The sequence below is a fragment of the Mauremys mutica genome, chromosome 8, assembly GCF_020497125.1.
Source record: "Mauremys mutica isolate MM-2020 ecotype Southern chromosome 8, ASM2049712v1, whole genome shotgun sequence".
Lineage (NCBI taxonomy): Eukaryota > Metazoa > Chordata > Testudines > Geoemydidae > Mauremys > Mauremys mutica.
In genome coordinates this window covers 112,251,212-112,264,841 of record NC_059079.1, presented here as the reverse complement: position 1 = coordinate 112,264,841, position 13,630 = coordinate 112,251,212, and positions in this window count along the sequence as shown.

The following is a 13,630-nucleotide window of genomic DNA, read 5'->3' as shown; positions in this document are numbered from 1 at the left end:
GAAATAAACCCTTCCTCCCCCCTCCCTTTTTCCTAGGAGAGATACCGGGATCCAACTACAGAGGGATGCCTCCCTTCTCCCCTTTCCCTGAGAATCCACCCAAGGAAAGATCAACCAAGTCCTTTACAGAAAAGATTTATTAAAGACTAAAAAGAAAGTAACTGTCTCTGTAACTAAGATGGAACAATACACAGGGTCTAAACATATCAATCTCTGGAGAGAATTCCCCCTCCTTTCTTTCTCAGTAAAAGCAATAACAGTACAGAATTAAAGAAATTCTATAGCAAAACACAGAATTGCAAATACAGAAATAAAAGTATAAGAATACTAGTTCCTTGCTAATACTCACTAGCTTGAATACAAAAATTTATTGCAGAAACCTGGGAGGACTTGATTAAGATGTCTGGACTCCCTCAACTTCCAAGAGAGACTCTCTAAGAAAACAAAGAACAGGAAAAAAAAACTTCCCTCCACAGGGATTTGAAAATATCTTGTCCCTCATTGGTCCTCTGGTCAGGTGTCCACAGGTACTGCTTGTTAACCCTTTACAGGTAGGAAAAAAACCTTAACCCTTAACTAACTGTTTATGACACCTCCTACTTCTTCACAGCTCCCGATACACAGCTTTTGGGGCTGCACACCTAGCACGCCTGCCCGTGTCCTAGGAAGGGAGACAGCACAAGGAGAGGAAAGGAGAGAGAGAGTCCATGGGGCTGATCAATGGACACGTTCAGTAGGAATTTGGGGTCCGTGCATCAGTGGCTTAGTTGTATGATATTTGGGGGTGGGGACTACACTGTGAGGTAGAGGGGTTTAGGGTTCCCAAGCTGTACTGAGGGAATGTGGGATTCATAAGCCTTGGAGAGTAAGGGCAGGGTGGAGGGGGTTGAAAGGCCCCAGTGTGGCTGGGAAGGGTAACAGGAATTGGAGAGGGAAGCCTGGCTGGCTGTGGGTGGCATGGGGAAATGCAGTGCTGGGGAAGTGGGGCCCAGCAAAGGAGAAATAGGTTGGAGCCAATTGGGGTTGAGGTGTATGGATTGGGTGTCATGGAAAATGTTGGGGTGCCCTGAGATGGGGAACAGATGGGGTGGATTGGAGGGCCACGTGCAGGGGGCAGATTGGGGTGGGGCGAGCGGAGTGCTGGCAAGTCTGGGGATGCCGGAGCAGGTTGGAGGAGATTGAATGGGTCCCGGTGGGGGGCAGGCTGGAATGCACTGAAGGAGATGCTGGGTGCATTACCTCGAGTGGCCACCTGGTGTCACTAAGTATTTTCCTCCCAGAGCAAGAGTGAAACCGGGTGGCCAGTCCAGATAATTCACAAACCATTTCCCCTCATCAAGGGACAGTGACAACGAGGGACTACTCGGGGTTAATGCACAAAGTATTTCCCTCATGGAACAGCAGTGTCAGTGGGTGGCCTCTTGGGAGAATGCAGAGAGCATTTATCTCATGGAGCAAGACACACACTGGGTGGGCCAGGGCTGGCTCCAGACCCCAGAGCACCAAGCGTGTGCTTGGGGTGGCCTTCCGCGGGGGGCGCTCTGCCTGTCGCTGGGAGGGCAGCAGGCGACTCCAGTGGACCTCCTGCAGGCATGCCTGCGGATGCACCCCCGGAGCCGTGGGACCGGTGCCCACCAGCGCACCCCCCGCGGCATGCCGCCGTGCTTGGGGTGGCAAAATTGTTAGAGCCGCCCCTGGGGTGGGCACTCTGACTACTGGACAAAGCATTTCCTTCATGGAGCAACTGTGCATCACCCTGCGTGGCCACACCTTGTCACTGTTGCTCCACGCAGAAACTGCTCTGTGCAATACCCTGCGTGGCTACACGTTGTCACTGTTGCTCCATTCAGGAAATGCTCTGTGCAATACCCTGCGTGGCCACATGGTGTCCCTGTTGCTTCACGCAGGAAATGCTCTGTGCAATACCCTGCGTGGCCACACGGTGTCACTGTTGCTCCATGCAATAAATGGTCTCTGCAATACCCTGCGTGGCCACACGGTGTCACTGTAGCTCCACGCAGGAACTGCTCTGTGCGTTACCCTGCGTGGCCACACAGTGTCACTGTAGCTCCATGCAGGAACTGCTCTGTGCATTACCCTGCGTGGCCACACGGTGTCACTAGTTATTTCCCTCATGGAGCCACAGACACACTAGGTCAGGGGTCAGCAACCTCCGGCAGCCATGTGCCAAAGACGTCATGGAAGCCGATTTTCAATGGCACGCAGCTGCCTGCCAGGACTCCAGGGTGCCATTAAAAATCCTGCCAGCACGGCAAGCCACAGGGTCCGCACTCCTGGGCTGGAGCACCGGGTTGAGCGTAGCAAGCCACCGGCCCCTCCCCCGGATCCCTGCCACCACGCGCAGAGCTCTGGGGCCAGGGCTGTGCGCTCCCGTGGGCACCGTTTGGCTCTGCAGGGAGGCAAAGACGCTCCCTACTTGTCCGGAGCCCTGCTCCCACGCGCGCAGCGCTCTGAGGGGTGGGGCTGTGCGCTCCCGCGGGGCAGCATAGGCTGGCTCTGCTTGGAGGCTCATGGTAAGGGGATCTGGGGCCGGGCAGGTTGGGTAAGGGGTGGCGGCAGTCAGGGGACAGGGAGCAGGGTTGGTTGGATAGGGGGTGGGATCCTGGGGGGGTGGCTAGGGGCAGAGGTCGCTGGAGGCGGCAGACAAGTAACAGGGGGGTGGATGCGGCATGGGAATTCTGGGGTCTGTCAGGGGGTGGGGGCTGGATAGGGGTCAGGGGACACTTAGGGTGGGGGGCTCTCTGGAGGAGATGGTTAGGGGACAAGGAGCTGCGGCGGTTGGATGAGTCAGGAGTTTGGGGGGGGCTGTCAGGAGGCAGGGGGAGGGTTGTATGGCTCAGGCGTTCTAGGGGTCCTGTCAGGGGGTGGGGGTGTGGACAAGGGTTGGGGCAGTCAGGAGACAAGAACAGGGAGGCTTAGATAGGGGATAGGGTTCTGGGGGCCAGTTAGGGGCAGGGGTCCCAGGAGAGGGGGGGCAGGGGTCCCAGGAGAGGGGGGGGTTGGGGGAGTGGAGCAGTCATCCCGCCCTCTGCCCTGACCGCCGCCCCCCCAGGCCCCTGCTCTGAGCCCCGTACCTCCCTCATACACACCCAGCCCGCTGTTGACTCCTTCACCCCCCCCCCCGACCCCAGCCCTGACTCTGGTACCCCCACACATATCCAGCCCCCCCACCCTGACACCTGCACCCCCCTCACATAGCCCCAGTCCTCTGCCCTGACTCTTGCACCCCTGCACATCCCCACCCCCACCCTGAGCACCAGAGGGGAGCTCCTGCACCCCCACTCACATTCCCACCTGGACCCCTCACACCAAATGGGAGCTGCCCAGGTAAGTGCCCCCACACCCAGACTTCCTGCCCCAACCCTGAGCCCCCTCCCTCATTCTAGCTCCTGGGCCAGACCCTTCAGCCCCAGCCCTGTGCTCGGTCTACTCCCACCCTCAGCTCAGTGCAGAGAGAGGAAGAGAATGGGCCAGAACCAGGGAGAAGGTAGCTACCCGCTGTATGTGGGCAGGGCCCCGCACAGCCTGCTGGCGGCCTAGTGGAACAGAACCCCAGACCAGCAGCAGGTTGAGTAGGCCAGTGGTGTAAGATCAACATTTTAATTTAATTTTAAATGAAGCTACTTAAACATTTTGGAAACCTTATTTATTTTACCATAGAAACCAGTGTTGTATGTCTATATATTATAGAACTAAAGAGACCTTCCGGAAAACATTAAGGTTTCGCATGCCAGTAATACATTTTAGAGTGAATAAATGAAGACTCGGCCCACCGCTTGTGAAAGGTTGCCGACGCCGATATAGACAATAATGCTATTTCACTCCAGTGTCTTCCTAAATGTTAATAGTGCTTTTTTGATCTTTGAATCACAGCTATAGAAATAGAAGGGTAAATGTTAGCTCAGGTCTGGTCTATCTCTAACAATGCAGGCTGCATTTCAAACCTCTATTCCTTTACAGATCTTCCTAACCAGTCTTTAAAGTTCACCCATGGGTCAAGGTCAGTTTGTGAGTTAACTAACTCTTGCAGGCCCCGTCACCTTACAATGAGATATTACATTACACGCAGATCACCACAAGGGCGCTGTGGGTTTGAGCTCCTTAGGATCTAGCCTTTAAAATGCTCTTTGCCACTGACCAATCCCTGTGAGAAGGGTGCAGGTCTCCCCTTTCTAGCTCCTCTTGGGCTGCTGGCACTTGCTGGGCAATGAGACCACGCTCTCCTGAGGGAACGGAGGTCTCATTTACGGCGCTTTTCTCTCTGCCCCATTCGAACACCCCTGGCTTAAGGACCACCCTGTAACGAAGGTTTGGGTCTCCTTTGTCAAGCAAATTAAACCACAGGTCACTTTGACACGCCCGGCAAAATGACTGCCCTGTAACCAGGGTGCAAGGTCTTATCCCTCCAACGCTTAAACTAGGGGAGCCTTTTTGTGCCTGCGGCTGAGTGACACCCCACTGCTTGAGAAGGCTTGAGCTTTCGTTTCTCTTAGTGACAGGAAATTCCCCCACACTTATTTCTACTGGACTTTTTTGAGATTTGAAGTGAAATCTTACTTGCATCTGACCTGGATAGGTTGCAACATGGTGTGGCGAAGGGGCAGCTGTAAGGGGATGGTGGAGGCCGTAGAAAAGTCGCCCCTTTTCTCAAAAAAGCCAAGAAATGGCCCAACCCATGCAAATGTCACACCGTCTGGAAATGAACAGGTGAGGTGGGGGGCTCCTTTCAGACCCTCACTTCCACCTCATCCTTCCTCAAGTCCTTTTCCCCTGCCCAACTTACACCGCTCAACCAACCACAACTTTGACCCTGTGTTTTCTTGTGCACAATAAACACACCGTCGCACTGATAAGTGTTCAACTGTAGACATTCGGACAGCTCCCTCAGCTGTGTCCAAATTCCAGGCCTTGTGTCTCTTTGGAGATAGACAGAGGAGATTCCTAGGGCTACGTCTGAAGGGATTGATATGGCTATCCTTTCTGAAATGTGTTGATGTTCAGGTGTTGTAAGCACATGTGGTGGTATTCAGAGCCAGCACGTGGTGCACCTAACCCTACTAACAGGACTGCGTCACAAGGACAAGGGGTCATTTCTGATAAAGGTTAGGGAGCACCAAGTTATTTTCTTGGTGAGGTAGGAAGGTAAGTCCGGAAGGATGTTGCTGAGAGATGGAGGATTGATCGGAAAGGAGACACTCAGCAGGATCCCTCCCTTACCTGTTCATTTCCAGATCTTTTCACATTGGGGATTTCCCCCCGCCCCCCGCACACACCGAGTTTAAAGGAGGCGTATTTTACTAAAGAAAGGGTGACCGCCCTGTAATCAGGGTTCAGGCCCCTTTTCTCCTGTCTACATTGGCCCTCTTAATGGCACCCAACATAGTCACTCTGCAGAGCAGATTCTGGCCCCTCCCCAGCCACAGAGCCCCGTACCCAAGGAGGAAACACACGGCCTATGAAGAAAACTACAGCAAGTACAGATGAAGAACAGCCAGTTATGCAGAAACCCGAGGACTATTCATGTCTCCTTAGAAGGATGTCCAGGCTCCTCAGGTCTGCGTCTGCCGCTTTCTCCTTCAGCTGCTGCTCCTGGACAATTCCTCTGCAAGCGCAGGAAATGAGCGTAGCAAGGGCCATCACTACACAAAATTCAATTGGTGCAGGTAATCTTGCCCTCATCCCTGCCTCCCTCTCCCATCCTATCTACATCAAGCCCACTTGGAGAGAGACAATCAACATCCATAGTCACCCGCCCACTACAATGCATGATTTTCGTCCCCTCCTACTTGTTCATAGCTCCCGAGACCTAGCCTGAGGGGATGCACACGTAGCACTCCTGCCCGCGCCCTATGAAGGGAGACAGGAGAGAGAGAGAGAGAGAGAGAGAGTGTGAGTGTGTTGGCCAACACAGTAGAGTAGAGTAGAGAAGAGAAGACAGAGACAGAAACAGAGGAGGAAGGCAAGCAACTCACCACCTGGAGTCATCCTCATGGATCTAACCTTCTCCTGCCGAGGACACACCGATCCTGGCCAGAGAAATGATCAGCCCCTGAAAATGGGGACCGTGTCTCCCTCAAAACCACGGCTAGTCAGGAACCTTTTCTTACAAACCCAGCCCCACCTAACGGGGTGTCTCTACCTGTAGCCAGGTGGGCCGTGAGCAGAACCCTCAGCAAAACAGATACTTATCTCAGTGATAGTAGCAGCTGTTCTGCTCCCAGATGGACAGCTCCTGCCTGGCACCAACAACCCTCACAGTCTCGTCACTCTCACTCATAAGGGCAGTAGACTTTGACATGTGACGTCTTTTTGCTTGGTACTAAAACCAGGGGATAAAACAAGTAAGCTACCGTCTCAGTCAGAAATGTCTCGTAGGCTCTTCTTTTCCCCTCTCACACACGGCGGGGTTGCGCCCTCTACCCATTACACCTTTAGGACTAAAAGTACAAAGCACCTCTTACAACAACACCCAACAGAGTCACTCTGCACAGCAGACTCTGGGCCCTCCTCACCCTTAATCCCACAGAGCCCTGTACCCAACAAGAAACCACACGGTCAATGAAGAATACTACAGTGAGTACAGATGACTGAGTTCAAAGCACTGAGCCCTTACTCACAGCCAGTTATGCAGAAGGCAGAAACCTGAGGACTATTCTTGTTTCCTTAGCAGGATGTCCAGGCTGCTCAGGTCCACTTCTGACATTCTCATCCCGCTGGGGCTCCTGGACGATTCCTCTACAAACTAATAAAGCCAAGCAAGAACTGTCACTACACAGAGCTCTATGAATGCCCTCATCCCTGTCTCCCTCTCCCATCTCATCTACATCAGCCCAATTAGATGAACAGAGACTGAGTCAACACTGACTGTCACTGCTCCACTCTAGCGCCCACTACCCGGCATGATTTTCATCCCCTCCTACTTCTTCATAGCTCCTGATACCTAGCCTGTGGGGATGCACACCTAGCACTCCTGCCCGTGTCCTATGAAGGGAGACAGCACAAGGAGAGACAAGGACAGAGACAGAGAGTGTTGGCCAACACACTAGAGAAGAGAGAGAGAGAAACACAGAGAAAGGCAAGAAACGGATATGGGCCGTGAGCAGAACCCTCAGCAAAACAGACACTTATCTCACTGACAGTGGCGTCTGCTCGACCCCCACATTGACGGCTGTTGCCTGGCATGAACAATGCTCACAGGCTTGCTGCTCTCACTCACTTTCCATCGCATGACGGCAGTAGACTCTGATGTGTGACTGCTGGGTTTAGTACCAAGGAAGAAGTTAAAGGAAGAAAAAAAAAATAAAATTACCATCTCCGTCTGCAATGTCCCATAGTCTCTTCATTTCACATCTCCCGTATCCCACAGCTCCGCCCTCAACCCATCTCCCATTACTACTTTACAGCTGCAACTAGAAGGGACCCATTTTAACTGCACCCAAAATAGTCACTTTGCTCAGGAGACTCTTGTCCCTTCCCCAGCCTTAATCCCAAAGAGCCTCGTACCCAACGAGGAAGCACACGGCCTATGAAGGAAACAAGAGTGAGTACAGATAAGGAATTGAAAACACTGACTTCTTACTCATAGCCAGTTATCCAGAATGCAGAAAGCTGAGGACTGTTCATGTCTCCTTAGAAGGATGTCCAGGCAGTTCAGGTCCACTTCTGCCAGCTTCTTCTCCAGCTGAGACTCCTGGACAATTCCTCTGCAAACTAATAAAGGAAAGCAAGAACTATCACTACACCAGTGGTTCTCAACCTTTTGTATTGATGATCCCTTTTACATAGAAAGCTTCTGAGTGTGACCCTCCCCTTATAAATTAAAAACACTTTTTGCATATTCAACACCATCATAAATGCTGGAAGCAAGGTGGTGTTTAGTATGGAGGATGACATTTCACAACCCCCCAAATAACAACCTTGCAGCCCCGACAGGACCTAAACCCCAGTTTGAGAACTCCTGCACTACATAGAGCCCAATTAAGGCCCTCTTCCCTGCGTCGCTTTCGATCTGTCTTAGCCCCACAACACCAACAGTCATCGCTCCAGTCTCGCACCGACTGCCCCGCATGATTTTCATCCCCTCCTACTTCTTTATGGCTCCCAAGACACAACCTGTGGGGGTGCACACGTAGCTCGCCTGCCAATATCCTAAGAAGGGAGACAGCACAAGGAAAAGCAAGGACAGATTGAGAAAGAGTGTTGGCCAACACACTAGAGGAGAGAGAGAGAAACACGAGGGAAAGGCAAGCAATTCACCACCTGGACTCATTCTCCTAGATGCAACCTTCTGCTGCGTAGGACACACTGCTCCTGGCCAGAAAACTGAGCAGCCCCTAAAAATGGGGCTCTTCTCTCTCTCTCTCTCTCTCTCTCAAAACCACAGCTAGTCAGGAACCTTTTCTTACAAACACAGCCTCAGCAAACGGGGCGTCCCTTTCAGGAGCAAGGTGGGCCGTGAGCAGAGCAATCACCAAAACAGACACTTATCTCATTGACAGCGATGACTGTTCCACTCCCAGTTGGACGGCTTTTTCAAGGCATCAATAATTCTCGCAGTCCCATCACTCTCGCTCGCTTTCCATCACATGAGGGCAGTAGACTCTGACTTGTCACTTCTTTTCCCTTGGTACTAAATCCAGCGGAAAAACAAGTCAGTCACCATCTCAATTGGCAATGTTGGGTAGCCGCTTCTTTTTGCCTCTCCCACATGGTGGGGTTCTGCCCTGAACCCTCCTCCCATCACGCCTTTATGACTACAAGTAGAAAGCACCCCTTGCGACGACACCTGAAATAGTCACTCTGCACAGATGACTCTGGTCAGACACACCAAACCTGTGGGGAAAACACGTAGAAATTGTGCTTCTTTTTGCCTTGTAACTTATTGCTTCTTGTAGCTTTTTGCTTCCAGCAAGCACAGACAAGGAGGAGCAAAGGGGATGGCTAGTTGAGGTGCACAGCGGGCCCACCAAAGTCCCAGACCGCACGCCAGGGGCGATCTAGTCATTGAGTGTTGGGGTTCTTAGGGATTGGCTTGTTTTGGCCTTGTTTTCAAATGGGTTTATCTTGATTTTTGGCTTATTGTCAAAGTTGGGGTGCTTATTTCCCCAGTGAAAGTTAGCAATTGTGACTCTGGTCCCTTCCCCAGCCTTAATCCCAAAGAGCCCCACACCCAACAAGGAAGCAAAGTGTGAAGAAAATCACAGCAAGTACAGATGAAGAATTCCAAGCACTGACCACTTACCCACAGCCAGTTATGCACGAGGCAGACAGCTGAGGACTGTTCATGTCTCCTTAGAAGAATGTCCAGGCTCCTCAGGCCCACGTCTGCCAATTTCTCCTCCGGCTGCTGCTCCTGGACAATTCCTCTACAAGTGCAGCAAATAAGCCAAGCAAGAGCCCTCACTACAAAAAATTCAATCGGTGCGTGAAATCTTGCCCTCATCCCTGCCTCCCACATCAGCCCTGTAGTAAGTGCAGGCCCTGATAAAGGCCCAGTATGAGGCCTGAGGCCTGAACTAAAGTAATGGTCAAGACCTTGCTAACATAAAGCAAAGTTAAGCTGTGAGCCAGAGGTAGGCCCTGCTCACAGAAGCTGGCACGAAAAAGGGCTGATGCTGCATAAACATATATTCACCTAGCATAAACATAGCACTAGAACACACTTTACTGAAACATTCCATAGATAACAGAAGGACAGGCCGACCCATCCCAATGACAGGGGCAAAAGGGTAAAATGATGGATAGAGTTGTTTTGATCGAACCAACATCTACAAGGTAGAAGGCGGTACCTTAATACGTAGAAAGGTTGTACCTTGCTACGTGGAAGCATACGTCAGGTGTGATGTGTAACTTGTTTGTATCTGTGTATAAGAATGCATTCCTGGGGAGGTGCCTTTGTCCGGCCGTAGGGGGAGTGGAAAGTCCCGCCACTAAGCCGGGTCCTTGCCAAGAGGCACTCTCTCGCAGTACGCCCGGTAGACTAAATAATCTACGGGGACCCTGCACGGGTGTCCGAGGTCGCAATAAACCTAGCCGACGTGGCTTTGCATCTTACTGGACTCTGTGGTTATTGGGGATTCTCGTCAGGTCTGCTGTGTCAGCTATCTGCAGAGCTGGGGCAGCACACAGAGGGAACTCACGCACGCAGCCGAGTGATAACAAGGAGAAAGCAGAGCACCACACCGGTACAACTCTGACAACAAGCCCCACTAGAGCAGAGACTCAGTCAACACCCACAGTCACCGCTTCACTCTAGTGCCCACTGCCCTGCATCATTTCGGTCTCCTACTTGTTCATAGCTCACAAGACCTAGCCTGTGGGGATGCACACCTAACACACCTGCCCGTGTCCTACGAAGGAAGACAGCACAAGAAGAGGCAAGGACAGAGAGAGAGTGAGAGACAGACAGACAGAGTGTGTGTTGGCCAACACATTAGAGGAGAGAGAGAGAGAAAAACATGGGAGGGAGTCAAGAAACTCACCAGCTGGAGTCATCCCCCTGGATTTAATATGCTGCGGAGGACACACTGGTCCTAGCCAGAGACATGAGCAGCCCCTGAAAATGGGGACATTGTCTCCCTTGTAACCACAACTAGTCAGGAACCTTTTCTTACAAACCCAGCCCCAGCTAACGGGGCGTCCCTACCAGGAGCAAGATGGGCCTTGAGCAGAGCGATCACCAAAGAAGACACTTATCTCATTGAGAGTGGTGGCGGTTCCGCTCCCAGATGGACGCCTTCTGCATCGCAGCAACGCTTGCAGACTCATCGCTCTTGCTCTCTTTCCATTGCACGAGGGCAGTAGACTCTGGCCTGTGACTTCTTTTCTCTTGCTACTAAACACAGCACAAGGGGGAAAAACAAATCAGTTACCCTTTCAGTCAGCAACTTTGGGTAGGCTCTTATTTTCCCCTCCCGCACACAGTGGGGCTCCGCCCTCAACCCTATTCCCATTACACCGGTAGGACTGCAAGTAGAAAGCACCCCTTGCAACGACACCCGAAATAGTCACTTTGCACAGCAGACTCTGGTCACACACACCAAATCTCAAGGGGGAAAATAAAACATACAAATCGGGCTTGGTTTTGGCCTGTAGCTTATTGCTCGTTGTAGCTTGCTACTTCTGGCAAGCAGGGGCAAAGGGGGGAGAGAGAGTCAGGGGTGCACAACGGACCCACCACAGTCCCAGACTGCACGCCAGGAGAGATCTAGTCATTGAGTGCTGGGGTTCTTAGGAATTGGCTTGTTTTGGCCTTATTTGAAATAGGATTAGCTTGATTTTTGGAATATTGTGAATTCAGGGTTCTTATCTACCCAGTGAAAGTTGGCAAGTATGACTGGTCTCTTCCCCAGCCTTAATCCCACAGTGCCCCATACCAAACAAGGAAGGAAATGGCCTATGAAGAAAATTACAGTGAGTACAAAAATTCCAAGCACTCACTGCTTACTCACAGCCAGTTAGGCAGAAGGCAGAAACCTGAGGACTGTTGAGGTCTCCTTAGAAGGATGCCCAGGCTGCTCACATCCACTTCTGCATATTCTCGTTCGGTGAGGGCTCCTGGACGATTCCTCTGCAAACTAATGAAGTCACTACACACAGCACTACTGGTGCATTTAATCTTGCCCTCATCCCTGCCTCCCTCTCCCATCCCATCTACATCCGCTCGACTCGATGAACAGAGACTGAGTCAACATCCACAGACACCGCTCCACTCTAGCGCCCAATACCCTGCATGATTTTCATCTCCTCCTATTTGTTCATAGCTCCCAAGATCTAGCCTGTGGGGATGCACACCTAGCACTCCTATCCGTGTCCTATGAAGGGAGACAGCACAAGAAGAAGCAAGGACAGAGACAGAGTGAGAGACAGACAGACAGAGTGTGTGTTGGCCAACACATTAGGGGAGAGAGAGAGAGAAAAAAACATGGGAGGGAGTCAAGAAACTCAAGAGCTGGAGTCTTCCCCCTGGATCGAACCTTCTGCTGCAGGAGGACACACCCCTCCTGGCCAGAGAAATGACCAGTCCCTGAAAATGGGGACCTTGTCTCCTTCATAACCACTAGTTAGGAACCTTTTCTTACAAACCCAGATCTTGCTAATGGGGTGTCCCTACCAGGAGCTGAGCTGTGAGCAGAGCAATCACCAAACCAGACACTTATCTCAGTGACAGTGGCCTCTGCTCGGCTCCCAGATGGACGGCTCTTGCCTGGCATGAACAATGCTCACAGGCTCGCTGCTCTCACTCACTGTCCATCGCATGAGGGCAGTAGACTCCGACGTGTGACTTCTTTTTCCTTGGTACTAAACCCAGCAGAGGGGAGAAAAGCAAAAAAAGAAAACAGCATCTCCGTCTGTAATGTCACGTAGTCTCTTCATTTTACAGCTCCTGTATCCCACGGTTCTGCCCTCAACCCATCTCCCATCACTACTTTACACCTGCAACTAGAAGGGACCCATTGTAACTGCACCCAAAATAGTCACTTTGCTCAGGAGACTCTTGGCCCTTCCCCCACCTTAATGCCAAAGAGCCTCATGCCCAACGAGGAAGCACATGGCATGTGAAGAAAAGTACAGCAAGAACAGATGAGGAATTGAAAGCACCGACAGCTAACTCACAGCCAGTTATGCAGGAAGCAGAAAGCCGAGGACTGTTCGTGTCTGCTCAGAAGGATGTTCAGTTTCCTCATGTCCACATCTGCCAACCTCTCCTCCGCTGCAGCTCCTGGGAAATTCCTCTGGAAATGGATCTGCAAAAGCCAAGCATGAGCCATGACTACACACCTCTCTATTGATGCTTGAAATCTTGCCCTCATCCCTGCCTCCCTCTTCCAGCCCATCTACATCTGCCCCACTTGATGAACAGAGACCAAGTTAACATTGACAGTCACCCCTCCACTCCCACGCTCGCTACCTTGCACAATTTTCGTCCCCTCCTACTTCATCATGGCCCCCGAGACCTACCCTGTGGGGATGCACACCGAGTACACGTGCTCGTGTCGTACGAAGGGAGACAGCACAAGGAAAAGCAAGGACAGAAAGAGAAAGGGTGTGTGTTGGCCAACGTACTGGAGAAGAGAGAGAGAGAGAGAGAGAGAGAGAGAGAAAAAACACAGGAGGAAGGCAAGCAACTCGCCACCTGGAATCAACCTCCTGGATCCAACTTTTTCTGCAGAGGACACAGCGCTTGTGAACAAAGAAATGAGCAGCCCCAGAAAATGGGGACCTTGTCTCCTTCAGAACCACACCTAGTCAGGAATATTTTGTTACAAAGCCAGTCCCAGCTAATGGGGCGTTTGTATCTGGATTCAGGTGGGCAGTGAGCAGAGCAATCACCAAAACAGATACTTATCTCATTGACAGTGGCGGCTGCTCTGCTCCCAGCTGGACGGCTCTTGCCTGGCATCCAAAATGCTTGCAATCTCGTCGCTCTCACTCGCTTTCCGTAACGTGAGGTGAGCCGACGCTGACCCTCCACTTCTTTTCTCTTGGTCCTGAACTCAGCACAAGGGGGTGGAGGAGAAACAAACGAGTTAGCATCTCAGTTGGCAACATCACATAAGTTCTTCTCCCATTTACCGCACCCCAGACCTCCACCCATAAGCCTTCTTCC